The sequence below is a fragment of the Rhamphochromis longiceps genome, linkage group LG2, assembly GCF_057381845.1.
Source record: "Rhamphochromis longiceps isolate RC_006_pf linkage group LG2, R_longiceps_female_GT1.1, whole genome shotgun sequence".
Lineage (NCBI taxonomy): Eukaryota > Metazoa > Chordata > Actinopteri > Cichliformes > Cichlidae > Rhamphochromis > Rhamphochromis longiceps.
The window spans coordinates 32882788-32904993 of record NC_140558.1 but is presented as its reverse complement, the minus strand read 5'-3'; the positions used below and the strand labels follow the sequence as shown (position 1 = coordinate 32904993).

Here is a 22206-nt window from a genome sequence, read left to right as displayed (position 1 = left end):
GCTGTGGCAGGTGTGGTGACGGAAGTGGGGGTAAGAAGGAGTAAACTGATCCATCCACTTGTAGTCCCACTGCTATACTATAGCTCCTAAAGGAAAACTTCCAATCAGCTGGGCAGATCAATACACCCAAGCTTCAAGATATGGTGCTCAAAAGCTAAGTAGAAGCACTTAAGGTGAGAGGAATCGTATTGATTACAAAGGGTTAACGTGACCATATGTTCTTAATACTTTCTCTTTCTGAATTAGAAACGTATGACTTGGTCAGCTGATTGATAAAAATCGGTAATGCTTTACTTTTCACTCCGTGGCCTTGTTTTGAAACCTAAAAGTACATCCATCCATCTACAGCCAGCCATGCATTCAGCTGTCATAGGTCGAGAGGCAGGGTACACTTGTGGTAGGTATATATATATATTAGGGGTGCAACGATATTCGTATCGATATTGAACCGTACAGTGCTTTCGGTTCGGTACGCATATGTATCGAACAATACAACATTTGTAATTTATTTTATCAATTTTCCTTCTGACGATGCTGTCTGTGTTGAGCGCTCAGTGAATCTGTGTTCGACTACTCCGCCTAGGCTGCACTGTCCAGCGCAGATCCACTGAGCGCTCAACACAGACAGCATAGTCAGAAGGAAGAGCGCAGGGCAAGCTAGCGAGACAGAAGTTAAGCTCTCCTTGCAACAGGCAAATTGAACCTCATTCAGATCTGGTGTTTGGAATTATTTTGGTTTTCATGTGACGTATGACCCTGAAGGTAAGCGAGTCATGGACTAAAGTAAAACAGTATGTTGGATGTGCCATGCAATGCTCAATTACATTGGTGTGAACTAGTGTGTTAGCGCAGTTAGCTCGTTAACGTGTTGGCCGTCTAGCCCCATGCACGGAGCGATCGGCGGTAGCTCGTTAACGGAGATTTGCCGTGTTGTGGCGTTAAGGTCATTTCAACGAGATTAACCTGAAAGCACTAGTGGGAACACAACGAATATGACTGCACATTTACGCCGACATCATCCTAGTGCAAAGACAAGTGGAAGCAGACAAAAAAAAGCAAGCATGCTACTAACTTTAGCCGAGTCATTTAGACAGCTGTTAGCACATGATTCTCCTTATGCTGCTGAGAATATAGCCCAGAAGAAGCGGATAGTATAGCTTTTATTTTGGAAAGAGCCATTTCTCTGTAATAAACTCTCTTTTCCAAAGATGAGTGATTCCTCAATCAGATACAGGGCTTGCAATATCGCTAGCCCGACGTCCCGAAGCTAGCGATTTTTTCAGTCGGGCTACCAAAATCTATCTCTTCCCTGCCCGTCGGGCTATTGTAGGAAAAATATATGTCAATGCTTTTGCATTATTTCAGAAATGTAGCTGGGTAATTATGTCATTGGCATCGGTGAGCCACTGTCAATATGTGACATATTGAAGTCGCGTTTGAATTTGGGCTTGTTTTTTTGCTTTCACTTTGCAATTGTGCGAACTGTGTATAGAGAGCGACAGCACTGATCTGTGAGTGATGATAATTTGTGCACCAATTCCTCTGACATCGTCTTATTAATCGTTAGCTTACTATGCAAACATGACAAGTGAAATCTCCCGCAGCAAGCTTAAACATGTGAGAGGTTGATCGTGCAGAGAATCGCTGAGCTTATGTGAGTGAGTGTGTAAAAGCATTTCAGTTCTGCTGAGCCAAATAAGACAGGTCAGGGTGAAGAAGTGACAGCCAAAGAAAAGCTTACCACAAAACGGAGAAGTTATGACAAATCAGACTATAAGGCAAAAAGAAAGTGCAGCTTTATGGTTTCATGGACAAAAGAATTTCTGTGGCTGCAATATGACGAGCTAAATAACCAGGGCTGCACATAAGTGGTCCGCAGGTGCGCATTCGCTGTCAAAATAAAAAACACGCACAAGGGTTAGGGTTAAATTTAAAAACTGTACTTTTGAGTTAAAATATATATTTATAATTTTAATAAATGACAAATTAAAAATGCATGAACATTTTTTTGTATCGAAAAAATATCGAACCGTGACACCAAAGTATCGAACCGAACCGTGAATTTTGTGTATCGTTGCACCCCTAATATATATATATATATATATATATATATATATATATATATATATATATATATATATATATATATATATATATATATATATATATATATATATATATATATATATATAGCTCCTCAGTCACAGTGTAGCATTGACCACAATGAAACACTGCTAGCTGAAGTAGATGACCAGAAAGCAAACTGGTAAATCTTTTATCTGCACTGCAAGTTAAAACACTGAGCACAATGAGGTTCAGGATGCCACGACATCTTTGCTCCAATATCAATTATTCAGCATTGCCTTTTCTAACCCTTTAATTATACATCAATGTTAAGATAACTAAGGCTAAGGACGCTCACTGTGTTTCTGCTTACAAAGACACTGCCAATGAAACCCGGATGGGGAAACTTTAGCCTTCAGTTAAGGGCTGAAGGAAGACAGAAGCAAAACGGCCTCCAGGATGCTTTTCCCTGCTGTCGAGCTGTCATTTACGATGTGTCCACCTCACCCACTGTGTGATCAGAGATCAAAGGGTTAAATGAAACTCTGGCCTATAGCCCTGTGCTTACATTATTCAACAGCTTGTTACAACAGCCTGTTCACTGATCTCACACACAGGGAGATAGAGCTGGAAACTCCAGGGAGGGGAACACTGGGGACGAACAGCCAGATTTAACAAAAAAGGGATGACAGAGAGACTGCGAGGCTGGAGAGAAGAAAGAATAGAAAGAGGGGTGGACCTCAGGGATGTTTTTTTTAAAGGGTGAGCTGCGGTGAAAAAAGGAGGACTTACTAGGATGAAAAGAGGTATTGAGAAAAGGGGAAGGATGAGAAAGTGGTGAAAGATTGTGAGCACAGGTGGATGACCTGCCAGTGCTCACAAGGTTGCCAGGGGGAGAACTCCTGAATATGGATTTTTAACCTTTGCCCAGAATTTGTTAGCTTTGTGCTCAATGTCCATTTATGCACGTCTCAAATACGGTGAAACATAATGGTGATGAAGGCATTCCGGGTTTTCCTGACAAAAAAAACAAAAACGTTCCAAATTCTTCCCCATCTTTCACTTCTCATTCTCAATAATAGACAGCAGAGTTTTGTCTGGCTGGCAGTGTGTTCAAACAGATAACAGTATCCATTTGCTTTGGACTGCTCTGAAATAGTCCTCTCAGACGCGCACTTACACACGCGCAAAGCAACAAAGCAAAACAACATCCATCAGTTGAGCACTGAACTGACAGTGACCATGTTTTGGGAGCGCCCTGTTTATAGTCCCAGACTTGCGCTGCTGCTCAGTGAGCGGTCTCCTTTGTTCATTAATTGATTGGCCTCCCCTGCTGGGCCCTCAGTAACTAGGTTACACAGATCCATGAAAAGAAGAGGACTGCCCCCCCCCCTCGGTGAAAGGCGGAGGATAGACAGACAACTCCGGGGCAGGAATCCGAGTGTTAATATAACTAATGGAGTGAGGACGACGGTAACTTTATTGAAATCACCCTCATCTAATTAGAGCGAGCAGCTGATGAGAGTGAAGAGGGACTGGAAGGAAGACTGGATTCCATTATGCAAAGGGTGATCTCACCATCAATCGAAAGGGTGAGGCTGGGGGAAAGGTAAAGTGATGGCTGGGAGAGAGACGGAGAAAGCACTGACAGGACCTCTAACATCCTATCACTTTGCTCACTGGCACTTCTGCTCCCGACAAAAAGGAAGAGCGGCTTTCTCTAAAACAATAGAAGGGTTTTTGGGAAGAACGCATTGGGTGATGTTTTGAACTTTCCTCCCACATCATTAGCTCTGACTAAAGCACCAGATCTTTGGTGGTGCTATTTGAAAGCGAGTGACCTCTGTGGCAAGATGAAAATCTGCGCACGGTGTACTGGCTTTGGGCAGGAAAGGCAGCTAAATGTTAACATTTTGCTTCTCTGTCCTGAGGTCAATGAATTAAAAAGGCACTGGAGAAGCATTCCTCTTTGGAAGTCCTTCGAATATTCACAGACTTTAAAAAGAAAAGGATGCAGTGCCAATAAGTCGCAGATTGCATTCCTGTAACTCACTCTGTATACTTTATACTGTCACACAGAGGACGAAATGTATCAGTGTGATCTCTACTCATAAGGGGCTCATTCTGTGTAATATCTGCGTTAAAAATATATTCTTGGTATTTTGGTCAAAATATAAGCAAGTCTACAGTTTAAGGTAGTTAAAAAAAATAAAAAAAGATGAAGGAAAAACTGTCACCCTGCCGTCAGCAGCACAAGCAGGCTGACCTCAGACCAGCCGCTATAGCCATCAACTAACCACTAACAAATGTTTTTTGAAAAAACTCAGTCATAAGACACTAAAGCCTGGGCTGCTTAGCGCTAGCAGATTTCTTTTTAATTTTTTAACAGGGGAATAAAAGACAACTTAACTTGGACATTTCTTTGCATAAAAACAATGCAAATGAAATAATGCACAGTTAATAAAAACGCCCCTGCACAAAAAAAGGGAAAAAAAGGACCGCCATGACCCGAATTTAGATTTAAAGAGGCGTGAAAACCTTCTCGCAAACAGTAAATGTCTCGCCCAGCCCCGTAACTCCTCCAATAACAGAGACGGAGGCCTGCTGTGCCTTCCCCGCCTGTACGAGGCACGACAGCTGAACCAAATGAGGGTCTGCATCTACCCCGCATACCTCAGAGGATACAAGTTTCCACCACACAGTTTATCCCTCAGGTGACAGGCCTGAGCCCTCTCCACAAACGAAGAGGAGCGCAGACAGATGGGGTGGTGGGGAATGTGGCAAACACTGCCGCTATCAGCCTGATGAATATGGGCGCTGTGTGCGCTAGTGGCGGTCAATAACTGGGGGAGGGGGGGATGAGTGGTGTGGATGACACTGGCAAAAGGTTGGAAGCTAAAATCAAATCAAACCGGGCCTAAGGCAGCCTTTGAAATGAGGGCTCATCAGAGCATGACTCTACAGAAATTTTTTTGCCAGCGTAGCGCTTCTCAACCTAAGTGTGGCGTGACAACTCGCAACATAATATTAATATAATATTTGATCCGCCCACCCCCGAGCGATGCAGTCATAATGCATTATGAGCTTCAGAGGTTCAAGACCCTGAGCAGCAGAACAGTTGACCGCTTCTCACGAGAGACGACTTCCAGGTCACATGATTCCCATGCAGCGGAGAGGAGGTTAATATTACTGTCACTAGTAGTTGGAGGGAGAAAGACAGGGGGAAGAAGCAGAGAAAGGGAAATACAAAGCATGCTGCTGGTATTTCTTCAGACTTCAAATTACCTGCTTGGCAAATTGAAAGGAGAGGGAAAAAATGTCCAATTTCTCCTCAGAGCTCCTCTAACGGTGTTGTCTTTAAAACCTTTATCACTAATTCATTGCTTCTGATTTCCCAGCAGCAATGGTTGAAGCTTTGTCTTCTGTCTAATTGAGAGCCAGAGGCTTCAGGCTCTAATCAGTCAAAGGTACTAACAGCTTTTCTTGGGCGAGGATGAAGTCAAACACGGAATTATCGTACCAGTGTGTGCAACTTCAAATTACTTTAGTTTCAAGCTCTCCAAAATGGTGATGTGGCAAGAGGTAAAAGTGTCAAGCTGTAACGAATGTTGGGGTTTGCTGCTTGTCAGGATGTGAATTCTATCACCGAGCGGCATTCAAAGAATGTGCCACACATTCAAGACATGAGTTTGGAGCAACTTTAAGCACACGTAATGAATAAAAACTTCCAAAACCAACCCTCCCCGCCCCTCTGTTTTTGCTAGATCTCACTACACCCCCACCTTTCCCCTCACTTATGGAAGAGTACACTAGTCTAATTAGCTGAGCCGTATCCCTTGATGACTCCGCCATTTCCTCTCACTGGGAAGATTAACCACCACAGCACTCCTATCAGCCTCCACATCAACACAATTAGGTGAAGAGTGAAATGTGAGGCATGTCGTCACATTTCCCCAGCTTCATTAGGGCACACGAAAGACAGCTTGACGACAGACAGACTGCTGCATCTGCAGACCAGGGAGGCTCTCGAGCAGGTATACTTAGCAACCATATCGGCATGGGATGCGGTTAGAACTTGTCCTACATTTGACTGGCCAGATTTATTGTTGATAGCAGAGATTATAACAGGAGCTCAAAGGCCACTTAACATTATAGTCAGCTGCTTTAAGTTTTCACCTGTGTTGCAGCTGATTAGAGCTCAGCAGTACCAGGATGTCAGCCCATTATTAAAATCTACCCATGGGCTTAAAAAGGTATTATTTCCTCAAGAGGTCTATCGGATGACCGGCCAGGGACAGGAGTCTCGTGGTCGGCTGGGAAGCCTCACATATGTCCAATTACAAGCCGGTCCATTTCATGTGTGCGGCGGCACAGGCAAACAGTCATGTACACAATCAGAGCCACACACTAGCATGTGGTTAGCATGGGAGCTCCTCGCTGTGAGTGAAGGCACAAAGTTCGCCAAAGTAAATAACTGGGAGACCACCATGCATCGTTAATAACAACAAACCTGGACAGACACTTAAATCACCCTCACCAAGCTGAAAATGCCCATTTTACAGAAGCTGACAAAGGTGAAGCTACTGAGAGCTAGCCAGCCACAATCCAGCAGCCTCGGTATGAGCAAATGATCATACCGAGCCATCGTAGTAGATGGCTGTCCCTACCCAAGCCTGGCTCAGCAGGCTTCTTCCTGTTAAGAGTTTTTCCTCCACACTGTCTCCAAGTACTCGTTCATGGTTATTGGGGATTTCTTTCTAATACTGTGATATCTTTGCCCTATAATAAAGAGCCTTGAGGTAACTGTTATTATGAACTGGCAGTATATAAATAAACTGAATTGAACTGCACTGAAAATCAGAATGTCTCTCTCTCTCTCGAGGAGAGTTCACATAAATGCATATTTTCAAATCAACTTCTGGTACTTCCTGATAACCTTCACAGGGGTGTCTCAATCTGGGATGCACCTATATTATATATATCTGAAGCTTTGTAGATGCTGAAGTAGTTTTTAGTAGTTTGCCAGATCATTTAAACGCACAATTTAAACGCACGCTTAAATAGCACAAGGCTGGAAAGTGCATCTGGTTTTACGCTGTCAGGTTTGGGTAAAATCTGGAAAGATTCCTATCTGTCAAACCACCAAAACTATTCCGGCATGCATGAGGATGATGATTTTTGCGATGAATATAAAATCGAAGCATAATAAATCAATCACTGGCATCAACTAAGATAGTTGTCTGAAGAGGCCTAAAGTCAGGAAAGAGAAGCATTTATTCAGTCTGACAAGGAGCCTCCTAAAGACAATCCATTGTTTCAAACTGCTTCCAGATGCTCTCTTACTTTAAACTGTTGCATTTTCAGGCTATGATTTGTCATTCTTCCAGTCAATGCTGGGGCTTCCTGTTAGCCAAGCCACCACCCAAAGCATCCGCAGAGAGCAAGTGAACTTCAGGAACACTTGGGTGCGTTTGTATTCGCTTTTGTAACGAGACATGTTTCAATTAAATGCAACGAACACAACAACGCGAGTCTGAAACAGGAGGAGAGGAATGCCCCGTTCCCCACAGTCGACATGCTGTTAAACAGACAGCTTTATCAACACCAAGAAAACATTTTTAGGAGGAAACTGACTATTTTATCATTTCATGGAAGGTTCACTGTCAAAACAACATGAGGTTTAGAAACAAAAGTCTGCAAATCAAAAATAAACTTAACCTTTGTAATATTACTCCACAGCCAGCACGCTATACTACAAAATGCAGCCAGTTCTACTAATGATACCATTAATTAAAGGCTCCATTTGTCATCCGAATGTAAACCAAGCCCATCATTAAAGCTCAAAACACTGAACGGGAGCCTACCATAATTCATTAACTAACAAGACACACAAAAATATCCAAGGCAGCAATTCAATCTCACAACGTTCAGTGTGTACTAAAAGATTTGCTTTTCTTTGTCACGTGGTAGATGTTTGGGACACAATGAAAAGAGCTCTGAACTGTGAGGCTGCAGTGCAACACCACGTTTCAGATGTACTGACTTCATAATTGCAAGGTTAAGTATTTTGTGAATACCGATCCACACCAGGTGGCCAACACACACTGACCTTTTAGTAAAGAAAAGACCATCTGGATAAGAAGCTGGCCGTGAAGAACTGCACTAATAAATCACACAGAATCAGAATCTGAATTTCATACAGGGTGAAGATTGTTTAGTACTCTTCAAAGTTAATGCAATTACTCTAACTACCACAATTATTTCACAATTTGACGATGGCTTCAAGTTATCCTCAAACACCTTTCACTGCTTTTTTTGTTAAAGCAAAAATCCTCAGTTGTAGCTCAGTGGGCAAAGGATAGGAGTCAGTGGTTTGGCAAAGAATGAACAGCCCGCGGTAGACGCCAAAATAAAAATGCCACCCCTTCTTTCAGTGAATCAAAATTTGTTTTGAAATAAGAATAAATTCTGAATTGGAGTCAAATCGGTAGACTGCCAATGATTACCATCCTTATGTAACAGGCATTTGTGACTCTTTTGTAATGCTTTATGCACCAAGTAAGAAAAAAGCAGAAAGATGAAACGAAAATAACAGTTACTCACTGCTGTGATATTATCCTTTGAGTCACAAACAGTCTTTTGTTTTATTGAGGGCTCTAAAGTCAAGACGATTTATGAAGAGGTTGATTTTATGCTGGATTTTCTTTTTTTTTTTTTCACATTTCAAAATGACCCAGGCACATGGTATAATGGCAATATACAGTGACCAGCCACTTTGTTAGGTACACCTGCTCAACTGCTACCAGCAGTAATCAGTGGATAGACTGCTGATGCTGGTCTATAAAGCTCTGAATGGTTTAGGACCAAAATACATCAGTGACCTCCTGACCTGAACCTTCCAGATCCCTCAGGTCTAGGGATGGGTACCGGTAATGGCATCGGTTCCGACATAAACGGTAGTAACCAGACCGAAAAGCAGCGCACATTTCGGTGCTTTATTTCGGTGCTTTTTTTTCCTGAGATGTCATACACTTTGGATTCTAGCCAATCATTTCACCTTTGCAAGCGTAGTAGGCGGGCCCAGGTACGTACGTTCTATTAGAGCAGAGCTACAGATTAAAAATGCCCAAGGCGAAGCGGTCAAAAGTCTGGCTGTACTTCACAGCAAAAGATGCAAACTCAGCAGCAACAAGTGCTTTAAGCTGATACTGTGCAAAGGAGGTAACACCTCGAATCTGATGAAACACCTGGCGACGCATAGCATTTTGTTAAAAGCCGAAAAATGCACGGTATTTGATAGCTTGCTGCGAGCCCTCACACCATGCACATCTACTGCGGGTGGGTTGCCTGTTATTGGACGCGGAGTTAGCAACATCCCCCAAGAACCCGAGGAGTACAGTCCTGGCTGTTCTTCTCTGAGTGAGTGGCTTAATGTTGTTCGTGTGTAATTTACGTTGAGTAGGCTAACCACGTTATTAAATTAATGCACGTAAGGTGAACTAGCAAACACCGTCGTAGTTACATGCAGCTGTCTTCTTGTTTGACGGCAGATACTCCCTTCACCCTGGCCAAAAAGCCTAAAATGACCAAAGAAAAAGTGGAAAACAGCTAAACATGAGAGGTTTTTGGACAAAGTTTGTGTTTTTTCCATTGTTTAAGCACTGCTTCCAGCCAAGAGTGATACCATATATGCCCTATAGCTGCAGAAAAGGCTAGCATTGTTATCTTTTTTACAAAAAAACAGCTAAACATGAGAGGTTTTTGGACAAATTGTGTGTTCTCCATTCTTTAAGCACCGGTTCGAGCACCGTTTAAGCACCAGCACCATTTCAAAAGTACCGGTTTGGTACTGGTGTCGGATAAAACCTAAACGATACCCATCCCTACTCAGGTCATCTGGATCTGTTTTTTTTTTTTTAATCAGTTCCCAGAGTCAGAACCAGACACGGAGAAGCTGAATTCATTTATTTGAATAAAGCACCAAATTTGCAATGTTTCATTTTTAAGTTTAAATTCTAAAACTTACATTTTAACTACTGATTTTATCCATCTATTTTAAATCATCCTTTTTATACGTTTTTATTTTTTAATGTCTTTATAAAGCACTTTGAATCACCTTGTTGTTGAATTGTGCTATATAAATAAACTTGCCTTGCCTAATCAGAAAGTCACATGACAGCAGCTCAGTACATTTAGGCAAGTAGACGTGGTCAAGACGACTTGCTGAAGATCAAGCTCAGCATTAGAATAGATATGAAACGTGATTTAAGCGACTACGGACACACGACCTGGCACCAACAACCATGCCATTTCACAAGCATTTCAGAAACCTCTGATGTACGAGGGTTAGGGAAACACCCCCAAAACAAATCGAAAGAAAAATTGGTGCAACATAGCATCATGATATTTTGCGTGTTGATGTTGTATTGATACACCAAACATCAATGTTTTATTAAATAAATAAAAATACTTATCTCCTGCACCACCATCCTGAGAGAATATCAGCAGAGCAAACTGATTAATTACATTAAATTAAAATCCATCCAACACAATTAAGCTGCCTCTTAATTCAGAGCAAGTGAATGGCTCAGTCGCATGAGGGGTAAATGGGACAGCAACCTGCTTGCACTAAAAAAAAATAATTAAAAAAATATAAAAAGTGGATGTCTGGTGATTATATTGATTGTTTCCCCACATTCTCCGACTGATTGCAAATTGTGGTGATTGAACGGTTACCCAGACCTTAAGGGTGCTGCACAATTACAGCCACGTTTAATCGCAAAATGATTGCAGAGGTCGCCTGATAAGAGGCAACCTTTCTGCAAAAAGTTGCATATTGCAGATTGCCAACATGTTGCAATCGGTCTGAATGAGCCTTTGTCAATGACCACAAATCGAGAGGACTCAACACAATTGGTTGTAACGTATAAAACAGGAAGTTTGCTGAGCGCAAATATAACCAATCTTCAAATAACTGCTTCCAGCAGTATAACGCACCACTTTACAAATCTCAAATCATGTCAAACTGGTTTCTTGAACACAATAACGGATTCACTGTACTCAAACAGCGTTATAGTCACTAGATCTCAATCCAATAGAGCACCTTTGGGACGTGGCAGAACAGGAGATTAGCATCAAGGATGTGCAGCCAATAGTGATGGGATTTCCGGCTCTTTTTAGAGAACTGGCTCTTTTGGCTCGGCTCACTAAAAAGAGCCGGCTCTTTCGGCTCCGAACCGGCTCTTCAGGTTGTTTTGTTGCTTTAATTAACTTATTATTAACAATAATATAAAATTATGCACAAAAGGAATTACTAATGTAAAAAAAAAGTGGTTTTATATGTGGTGGCCCCTAGAGACAAAGCACGTACAAACTCCAAAACACATTCCTAGAGTTAACTGAACTTCCAAATCAGAGCTACCTAGATCACTTAAATTACACAATTGAAAGCATATGTGTATGGTTTGTGTATTTATACACAAGCACTCATATATATTCAAATAATTTAAAAAAATGTTCATTTACCTGTTACTACCACACACCAAATCCGGTCGTTGGTACTTCCTGGCTTGTGTAGCCACTAGGTAACAAAAGCTCAACACTGCCCATAGCATCCTGGAGCATTTCTGTTGTGTTTTGTATGTGCTTCAGAGTTTGTACGTGCTTCTGGAGTATTTACGTGTTTTGGAGTTTTTACAAGTTTTGGAGTTTTTACGTGTTTTGGAGTTTTTACGTGCTTCAGAGTTCGTACGTGATTTGAAGTTTGTATGTGCTTTGTCTGTAGGGGCCACCGTAAATATACTTTTATTTATTCACTCCACATAAAATGTAATAAATAAATCATATAATACAAAAACCAACAAGTCACAGTTCAACTTTTAACTATATAAATGTTCCGCTTTTTCCTTTTAAACCAATTTGGAAAATCTATGAGGAAAGTTCCAGCACCTTGTTGAATCTGTGTCATGAAGAACTGAAGCAATTCTAAAAGAAAAAAAGGGGTCCCGACCTGGTAATAAAGGGGCCAGTGAGCATAAATAAGCAAAAATATCCTTGCACAATGTTTTTTATGAAACATTTGGACCTTCTGAAAAACTTTTTCCCTGCATGGAAAACAGTCAAGGACAAAAAGACTGAGGCATCCTCATGATCAGACATGCTTCCAACTGACATAAGAGTACACAGAACACATGTCGGGCTTTTTGAAAACATCTGTAGGCTCAGAGAAGTCTGTCAGGCAGGCAGGGTAAACAACATGGTTACTAGCATCTCACTCCCCCATGCTAGCCAGGCCTGTCAATCACATGAATCAAGCTAGTGGCTGCAATTCAAGTGGTTAAAGGAAGCCCGAGACACGGAAGACACGAGCTACACCGCATGAACAAAAACATGGCAATTTATTTAAAAAGGAAAACAGACACAGAAAGACAAATTTGAGTTTAAGGCTCAATGAAACAAAACACAACAAATGTGTAGCTAATTGAGATGTTCAGCTCAAAGAACTGCTGTGGTGACAACTTGAGCAGCAGGTTCAAAAATATGTAACAGAAGAAGAAAGAAAATGCGAAATCTGCCACTGAACAGGATGGGACAGAAAAGAGCAGAGAAGCGAAAACATGCAAAGGGAGGAAGACGAGCGCATCGGAACAGAGGAAATCTAACAAAAGACAACAGAACTCAGTCGGAACACAGCGAAGCCGAGCACAACACACCAGAACAGGCTGTAATTGTGTTGTGCGGGACTGACCCCAGCGCATCCCAGCAGGCACTGCATGATGAATGGGCCTGGCGATGACTACATCCCACTCCCCTCCTCCTCCTCCTTCTCACATGCTCTCTTCTCTCCCTCTCTTCTCTGTCGCCACTGTTAGCCCTTCTTCTGTCCCTCCCTTCCCCAAAACCGCACTCTATTCAGCTGCTGCCATCCCACAAGATTAATTTGCATTCAGTGCACTTAGTCCTCGTATTGTGCTCTGACACAATGACATATTACAGTGCACAGCACACCTATTAAACATATAGTCTAGCTTGAGGGACGATGCTTTTTTTTTTTTTTGCTCGATGGTTATGATAAAGTACAAATGTGTGCAAGCAAGAACCGTGAGGGTAGAGCTTGATTGGTTACAAACACAGAGAGGCTCTGACACGCGAGTCCAGGCGGAATCATTACAGGAACAGTTAGATAACCTCGATTAATGATTTACTAGACCCAAACTAATAAACTGGGTCAGATTGTGTTAGCGGCGGTAGCGAGAGCAGAGAGACCTTCAGGTTAGGCCGCATGAGAGCGAACACCAGCAGTAAGAGCGAACTAAAAAAGGAAAATTAAAGAGAGAGAAAGAAAAAAAGTGATAGAGGTGTTGGTGTTACTCCATCCTTGACCCTAAGGACAGAGACAGTAATGCATGGGAAATGGGCTTTTTCCTCTAGCTTTTTAAGCTGTTGTTTCTCTTTCTGCTGTTCCATCCTAACAATGTCCTGGGAGAAAAAAAAATAGGGATACAAAATTTAATTTGCTACACTTTCTCTAGCCATCACCCACTGTGCCCGGGGGCAAAAGAAATGGATTCTGGAATTTATAAAGATGAGTGAAATAAAGAAATAAAACAGGGCACTCAGGAGAAGGCACCAGAAACAATGGCACAGAGGGTGGCAGGGAGAAACGAGAGCAGAGTTGGAGGAAAGTGGAGGGGCGGGCAAGAAACTGGGAGACTGTTATGTAGGCCAGACATGAACTCTATGGTTATCATAAACCAGCGCTGGGGCGCGGCCAACTAAAGACCAAGGGGTTACTCAAACAATCAGATGAGGGTGATGATAGCTGCCACTCCTGACGCTATCACGGCTAAACACGGAGGTGACTGAGGGGTTAACAAGTCATTACCTCACCCTGTTGCACTCCCAGGGGAGACACAGCATAGAGTTGTGGCAGCAGTGTATATGTGTGTGTGTGTTTTCCTCAAAGCCTGAACTGCACCTTTGGGCTAGCACTCAACAAAGGGAAGCTCAGCAAAGTGACGTCAGTACGGGGATGAAGCCAGCGTGCGGGAAGAAAATGGGAAACAAGGGTGTGGAAGATGGCGAATGGGGAGGTTTTGGACCGTATAGTGGAGTCACATTACTCCCCTGCAGCTCTGCTCTACCTGTCACATAAGCACTTTGAGGACTCGACACAAAAGCCTGAGCCTTCACAACTTCAAATGCCTGCTTTGCTGGGGCAGATCAGAGGCATTGGAGGGATAAAGGAAAGAATAAAGGTGAAAAAAAAAGTGCCAGGCTTGCTCAATGTATATTCACAGGATCCCCGTCATGAATATCATTATCAGATTCTTGACTCTATTTCATCCACTACTCAGTCCTACAGTTTAGGGGGGGAAAAAGGGAAGGGGGGAGGTTCCATCTCGGCCCACTGAGAGCCAATGAGCTCGGTCAAGCTGCAGCAGAGAGTTGGAGGCCATTACTAAGAGAAAACAAACACAGACCTCTGGCCAGGCACATACAGCCCGGCCCAGACACCTGTGTCCCATTCACCAAACATATCCGGGCACTTAACACTCCACAGAGGGGGTAGGGTTGTGTTTGTGTTTTCAGGCTCGCACACCCCACTAAAGTTCCTTCAGTTTGGTTTCTTTACCCAAACAAGCCTCCCAGCCTCTCTGCAAGGACCGAACGCTCGCTGCCGTACGCTTTCCGCTGAGAGCGGCCAGCCGTTATGCCGCCTGACTGTCACAACTGACCCCTCTCGAAGCTGCGCCCTTTGAATAAAAACTGGCCAAAAACCTGGCAAAACAAAGCTCATTCATCCTGCTGTCATTTGCAGTCTCCAGCCGTCCTTCTGTCTAGGTACCCCAGCTGTGTCTGGACCAACCTCCGCCAACACCTGTCCTGCACAGACAGGGACAGCTACACACACACAGGCAGAGGCATATCTCTCTGCCACACAGGATGAATGAGAGACAGCAGGCTAGGCAGACGTGGCACCGCCTCGGATCAGTGGAGGGGTACGCGCGGAGCTGCCAGAAGCTAAACCTGGGGTCGGCACCGTCACAATTCTTTCCACCTCAGCAATTCAAAATGGAAAAGAGGCGTGTCATCAGCTGCGGTCACTTTGTAGCGCTGTATTCTCAGTGTCTCGGTATGATTTTATGAACTGATATGGAGATGACCCATAACCCTGAGGATGACTCACAGTTTCCAAACAAAGATGAAGGGGGAGGAAGAAAGCGGGACCGAGCTGTTTAGATGTATTAGCGGCCGTTTGCATGCTAGAATGTTTTGTTTGCTCTGAAGTCAAATACACTCGCAGATGGGAGCCGACTGGACACCAGATGACTTGCTGTGATGTGGTAAAATCGTCTGCTTTGGGGCCAAGAGATGGGAGAGAGGGAAAGAGAAGAGAACAGGGGCACTGGGCACCAGATGCCCTACAAAAGTCAATGCAGTCCTGGTGGGATGCCACCACTCTGGCGCGGTCGACTCTCAAGCAACTGGACGGAGAACAGAAAAGAGCGTGCCACAGATCTGCCTGCTCTTATGTTGTATTGCCGTCCCAACGAACAACAACTATCATGACAGGCTAACAAAGGAAAACTAAAACCTCTACCTGACTTTGCGTAGGTGTTCACTGCCTGCTTTTTTTTTTTTTTTTTTCACAGTATCACGGCTCATCGTGACAGCGCTGTAAACATAAACTCGAGTTGGCAAACAGAGAACATGGGTTGCCTGACAGCGTGAGGTCAAAGCTGTGATCTTGTTTAGGCTCGAGGAAGAGCCGTCAAACAGCATGAACACAGGCCTGAGCACTGCAAAATACAGTACAGACACTGATTACACTGTCAGTTATCTGTAAATTGGTACACTTAAGTACATCTAATGCAACCTGCTACACCTCCTTTTGTGAAGGTCACAATTTGTGCGCATGTTAGCAGCTGTAGTCCGTAGTGCTCCCGAATTTGGAAAGGTTATTCTAAATTTATTCTCACTTCATGATTAAGAAAAAAATGATGGAGCTTGTACTTGTGTGACACGTGTGGTCTTTGCTTTTTGTGAAAGCTACTTCATTGAGTCCGTTTCACACTTGGTGGGTGGATTACTGGGACCCAAAACAATGCAGTGCAGAGACTGAAGTAGTTTCCATGGCCTGTAGTCAGACAAACATAAAAGGGAAGTACTTTATAATGACAGCATGAGACTACATTAGGGGTGGTGCAAGTAATCAACGCAATCAAAGCCCGGACAATGCATTCCAGTGGAGAACAAGCTGCAGCTTAAACTCACCCATGATCACTTATAGTGAGTACTAAGACAGAGACCCAACAACGTGACGCTCTACAAGCACTGCAAATTGAAAATGGCTTATCACAAGTACGACTGCTACGCGCAGGCACTTGAAGAAAAAGCATCCAAGAGTGCTTTGTCAAGACTGCAGCAAGCGCAAGACACAGTATTGTTTACTTTGTGTCCTCATCCAAGCACGGTACATTACGATTATAAACACGAGAAACCCTTCTGTTAGTAGCAGACGCGTTAAAATTGATTTCGAGAAAATGGCCTGAATGAACGACTGTTGGTAGAGGATGTAAATCATTTCTGTTATTTCCCTTGCCCACAGATTATTTTAACTGCACATTACTCCGACTAATGAAATTAATCTATGTCATAACAATTTGGTTATGACAACAATCATCCGAGTAAAATTTTTTTTAAATATAAATCAAGGAGAGGGCTGCTGTAACGTAAAGTAATTCAATTAATCAATGTGTCACAGCAATACTTTTGAATTTCAGGACCAGTACTTTTCTAATTAGGCGTCCTATTTATTAGGGCTAATATAATAGTATTATTATTAATGTGCTAACAGGGCAGGTAGTGAAATTAGGTGAAGATTAAATAACTGACATGCAGTATTCAGGTGGGGAAATACATATTAACCTTTGGAACAACTGTTATATTAATTGACTTATTAAAAAATAATCATTAGATTAATTTTAAAAAAGTGTAATTATTAAGTGGTGCCCCATATTATATTCACATGCATGAAAAGCAGTGGTCAAATGTATATTTGGTATATGGCACTGCTTAACAATTTACTAGTTATTAGTTATGCAATTTTGCAAATCTTGCAAAATTCCACTTAAACCTTAAATTCTCCTACTGCCTGTTCCTCAGTGACATTCATGCAAATAGATGAACTTTTCTATTTAGAGTAAGGGATGGATGCTATTTGCAACTAAACTGTATACAGACTGAGACATGCATGCGTGAGAGCGTGCACACATGCCAGTTCGACAGTAGGTGAGAGTATGTTTGTGGTATGCGTAGTGCAGTCACACACGGCCGGGGCCACGGCAACTGAATAAACACAACCACCCTCATCCCCGCCTCCACCACCACGCCAACTACCGTTACCTATCTTCCCTCAAAGTTCATGTAAATGAGCTTTAAGCACCAAACCTATAGTTTAAAATATAATCATCATTGATTTCTAGTGTAATATGTAAGACGGGCTTAAAATTTAAAATACCTGGATGCGTTAAAAGCATTTCTTAAAGCAACACCGAGACAAATCACTGACAGATCTCTAACTCAGTTGGAAAAAAAAAAAGAGCAAACCAAACATCTAAATGGACAAAGGAGGGAAAAAAATCTAATCATATCCGATGACTGATAGCACTTATGATGAGGATGGGGGGGTTAAAATATCCGGCGGTGAAGTGGTGCGTTCCCATTACGGCATCTCTCCATCTCTGAAAATGGCTTCATTAACAGGCCTGTGCCGAGAGCTCCCTTGCCGAGCGTACGAACGCGCAGTACCCCGAGGGTCCACCGGAAAGGCTGAGGTGAAGTCCATTAACACCCGACAGCTTGTTTTTTGACCACTAAATAAAACAAGATACTTTTTCTCTGTCTGCAGTATAAATAGCCTTTAGCTTAGGGGCTGGAGAGCACGAAAACTCTCCACTCGAAGTAGAAAATTAAACCCATTGATTTAGTGCTGTTGATCTGGAGGAAAGTGAAGATGTAAAAACCCGTACGAAGAGCAAGGTCACGCAATATTCAGAAGCCCGTGGACCTGAGAAACAGCTTCTTATCAAAATTTATACAGAGGGTAGCCAAACGAGGCTCTTTTGTTATTCATTAGAAGCAATTTAACAGCCAATCTTTGTTCAGTGTAACTCCCGCTGTGGGCCTAATCAGAGCACAACTGATGTTTTTCCTACTACGTCATTCATTCATTGTATCTTTTTCTGGATGAGCATGTCAACTAAAGAGATGTAAAGGTCTCTATCTTAGCAGTGGTAAGGGGAAATGGGTGTGATAAAAAAAAAAAAAACCCTGTTCCCTGCCATATCTCATGACCTGTCTTGCTTTTCTGGCATTCATTCTGACCCCTCAGGCAACTAGAGCCGGCTACCTCGAAGCCCATGACATAGGTCTTAATTTCCCAGCACTTACACTCCAGTCATGTGTCATTTGATGAAACACAACACCCCAGTTACCATTATTTGTCTGGATACAGGATCCTCTGGAATGTATCGGATTCCTGCCTCAGGGGGTATGCACCTCGGAAACATGGTCCTACCTCCACCAGCGACTCTCTTCCACCCTCCTCCCCCAACCCCCTCCGCTTTCCATTCAGTAAAATTCCACTAGAGGCCTGCTTGATTCGCACTGCCTCATCGCCGATCAGCCTAGCACGCATCACAATAGAGGAACAGTTTATTGTATTGAGGGCAGTTTTCCTCCTTTGCGTCACACTGCCAGCTAAAGAGTAAACATCACGCTGAACTCTACCTTTTGTGCAACCAAAGTTGAAGCCAGGTCACACTGCCATCTGTGCATGAAAGCAGGTCCCGGAGCTCTTAATGAAATTCAAATAGAAAAAAAACGATTTTGTGCTCTGGTGCAACAAGGGTCACAACATATCTCCCCCTCCCCAGAGAGCAACAGTTATACCATGCGGTACTTGGGCTGGTAGTACGGAGTATCTCTGAGTCACTGGCCGGCGTAATTCAGTCTAGGGAATTATGACAGTGGAAAATCATTTCCCCGGGCCGGGGATGGGAGGCCATGGCTAATCGTTCAGTAATCTGATCTGCCTGCATACTGTAGCATTCAGCTAGCCTCGCCAGCCACTCGCACATGTGGACACCCCTACCGCCTGCCAACTGTCTGGATGGACGCTAGCGCCATTCAAAGACAACTCTCCAGGTTTTCCCGAGGATTACAGATGATATCGGATCATTTGCTAATACTCGGTTGTGCTGCGCTGTCTGAAATGTATTTACTTTTCTCCTGCTCTCCAATACGCCTCATGGTAGCCCAGCCTAAGCCCAAAAATGCCACCTCCACATTCCGGGACAGAAAAGACACTTAAACGCAATCTACTTTTTAGAGGCTACAGTGGCGCAATCTGCCTCTCGAACTCTGGCTTATTAATCCAAAAGCTTCATTTTAATGAGGGAACATCTGACTTTGTCTGTCAGACAGCAGGCTCTAGCTGGGTTTACGTCGAATTGCAGATTCCAGTATCTTGTGGAGCTAGTGGTGTTGTAGTAATATGTGAATAAAAACCATAGGGAGCAGCTCTGTGGCACAAAGCAGTGCTTATAACCAGCAGAGAAGGTTGAGGGTTGTTGGGGGGGGAGTTGAGTTTGGAAAGATGCCTGGCTTCGGCCTCACACTAAAGAGAGGTCTGCCCCCCACACACAGAGTGGAGCTACAAGGAGCAGTGACATGGAAAAATACAAGCGCTGGCAAGTTGTTGGGCCCTGCAGCTCCCAACAATTACTGCACATAGCTTTAAATGTGATGATAGTTACTGCTTACAATTAAATTTACATCCACCTCTACAAGGAGATAAGCAACGACGAAGGGCTGGAGCCTCTGATCGACAGCCGATCTCCCTCTGTTCCCTGTTAAAACCTTAAAATCTACAATGACATACTGCCTGTGATCATGCCTCATTCTGATAAACGCTCAAGACGCGCCTCGGTGACGCGATCTGTCATACAGCATCATACCCGCGCTATTTTATCAACCTGCGTGTATGTGTGTGTGTGTGCGCGCGTGTAGGCATTGTAGCCCTGCTGCGCTGTTTCACAGGTATATCTAAGTGAAAAGATGTTGATATATGATCAAATGGATGCGGCAGCAGTGGCAGCCTTCATCAGTTGAAAGCGCTAGATCACAGCATGGTTGGCAGCCAGTGGGAGCAGTCAGATGGAGGGTTAGAACAACCAGACAAACAGTTGGCACGGATAAATAGAACACAACTTAGGATCTGGCTTTCCACAAAATTTTGACAAACAAATGACAGCAACCTCACTCCTTAAAAAAATATAATCTGAAAATGGAATAAGCCCCACTTTTTTTCTCTCTCTCTCTCTCCACAGATGCAGGGTGGGACATTTGATAAACAACACATGGCTTGGGAATAGCAAAAAAGGAAAAGAAAAAAAAAGTTAAGCAATGGTCAAATGAATCTCTTGATACATAAAATCAGCAGGGCACTGCTTTTCACTTGCAAAAATTTGCTCTGCAGCTGAGGCAAAATGCAGGGAAAGTCCTTGTGACTTTGCCAAATACATTCTGAGCGTGAGTCACTGTTCTTTAGTAATCTCTTAGTCACTTGAGGTGCACACTTCCATGCTCCAACGCCCCAAGGCAACAGATTTCAGGCAGGTCTGGACTGCCTACCCCCCTTTTTTCTCTCTTTTCTTTTTTTTTTTTAAGTGTTTATAGTTTTTAACGGATGCGGTGCTTGGTGGAGGCATGCATTTGCTCTATTTTACGCCAGACAAGAGCAACAAAGCAGGCTCACAGAGAGAAGACACAAATCGTATCTTAGCCTTCCTTCTGTGCATGGCTGGAGCCCTTTTACAACAACCACCAAGCCACATGTAAACATATCAGAACCGGGTGCCTTTCTCGTGCATTTGAAAATGTCCCACTTTCTCAGAATACAAAAACCCCCTCATCTGGTTAATAATTTGACCTAATCAGCTTCACATTATTAGTTGTAAACAGTTAGTAAATTAGAAAAATCAATAAACAAACACCAGCATTTAGATGACTCCTACAGGTATCTGATAAATCCCATAATAACAGCTTTGAACAAGCAAGTTTCAAGAAAAAAATATGATCACCTAAATCAAATGAAGTCATATTAAAGCACTAGTTACACTCCCGTGCTAATCTTTTGTCCACCTCTGCCACGCGCAGCAGACACTCGCATAAATCTGTTATTTTACGCACACTATCATTCGCCTTTTTAACCACAGCACTGTAACAGGTCTGCTGTTAACACTGCGGCCGGATAGCGCAAACTTATGGGAGGGCGATAATTTCCTAACACCGTGCACACTGAGCCACAAAGTTGTAGAAAGCAGTTCTGCTCGGTGCCGAGCTGTGCCGTCTGGTCCCCTCGATAAAGGAATTCCCGTGAAAATCACGGAGCGGTTCTATCCTGAGCACAAACTTCCACCCGACGCGCTCCACGACAATAACGTTAGCCCCTCGATCACCGCTGCTACGTGGACGAGCGTGAAATCTGTGCCGAGGGGCCGCCACCATAATAACAACGCCGGGGCTTTATGTTCCCAGCTAGTGGGCAGAGAGAGAAAGAGAGGGAGATCAGGCCGAAAAAAAACTGGCCTCATCTCCGTCTGCGCCAGACAACTAGCCTGGCCTGGGGAGACCGAGCGACGAGGCTTTCGGTCGCCTACCAAATAGCAAAAACACCGCGACGCTCCGTGCGGTCGTGTCGATTTTCACTCACCTTGTCCGTATGTGACGACGCACGAATGTTGTGCACAGGAGGCCGGCCGGGTTGAATGTGGTGATTTAAGCGCGCCGGGCTCACGTCGTCTCGGTTTGCTGTCGGCCGTGATGTGGAAGCGGGCAGAGCGGACTCGGCTGGGAGAAATCGGGAAATGTGAGAAAGACCCTGTCTCCTGCAGCTCTGTGCACAGGCAGTAGCCCATAACTGTCGTCAGGAGGCGCCAGCGCGGCGCATTTTTCCTCCTTCTGATATGCGCATGCATGCATGCAAGCTACAGAACTCCTCAAAGAAATCACTGTGCGATCTTGTTCCTGCAGGAGATTACTGCGGGAGCGTCCCTGATCGACAATGCGGAGATT

General features: G+C 43.6%; 1 protein-coding gene across 2 annotated transcripts in view; it reads right to left on the bottom strand.

The window, feature by feature from the left end:
- Positions 1 to 22206, bottom strand: part of ndst1b (N-deacetylase/N-sulfotransferase (heparan glucosaminyl) 1b) — a 49844-nt gene that overhangs the window by 25488 nt on the left and 2150 nt on the right. The window contains exon 1 of one of the 2 annotated variants that reach the window (XM_085423879.1): positions 21845 to 22023. The exons of the other annotated variant lie outside the window; for it this stretch is intronic. The gene's annotated coding sequence lies outside the window, so the exon portion shown is untranslated. Of the gene's footprint in view, positions 1 to 21844; positions 22024 to 22206 lie in introns of those variants that run through there. 2 annotated transcript variants of the gene reach the window in all.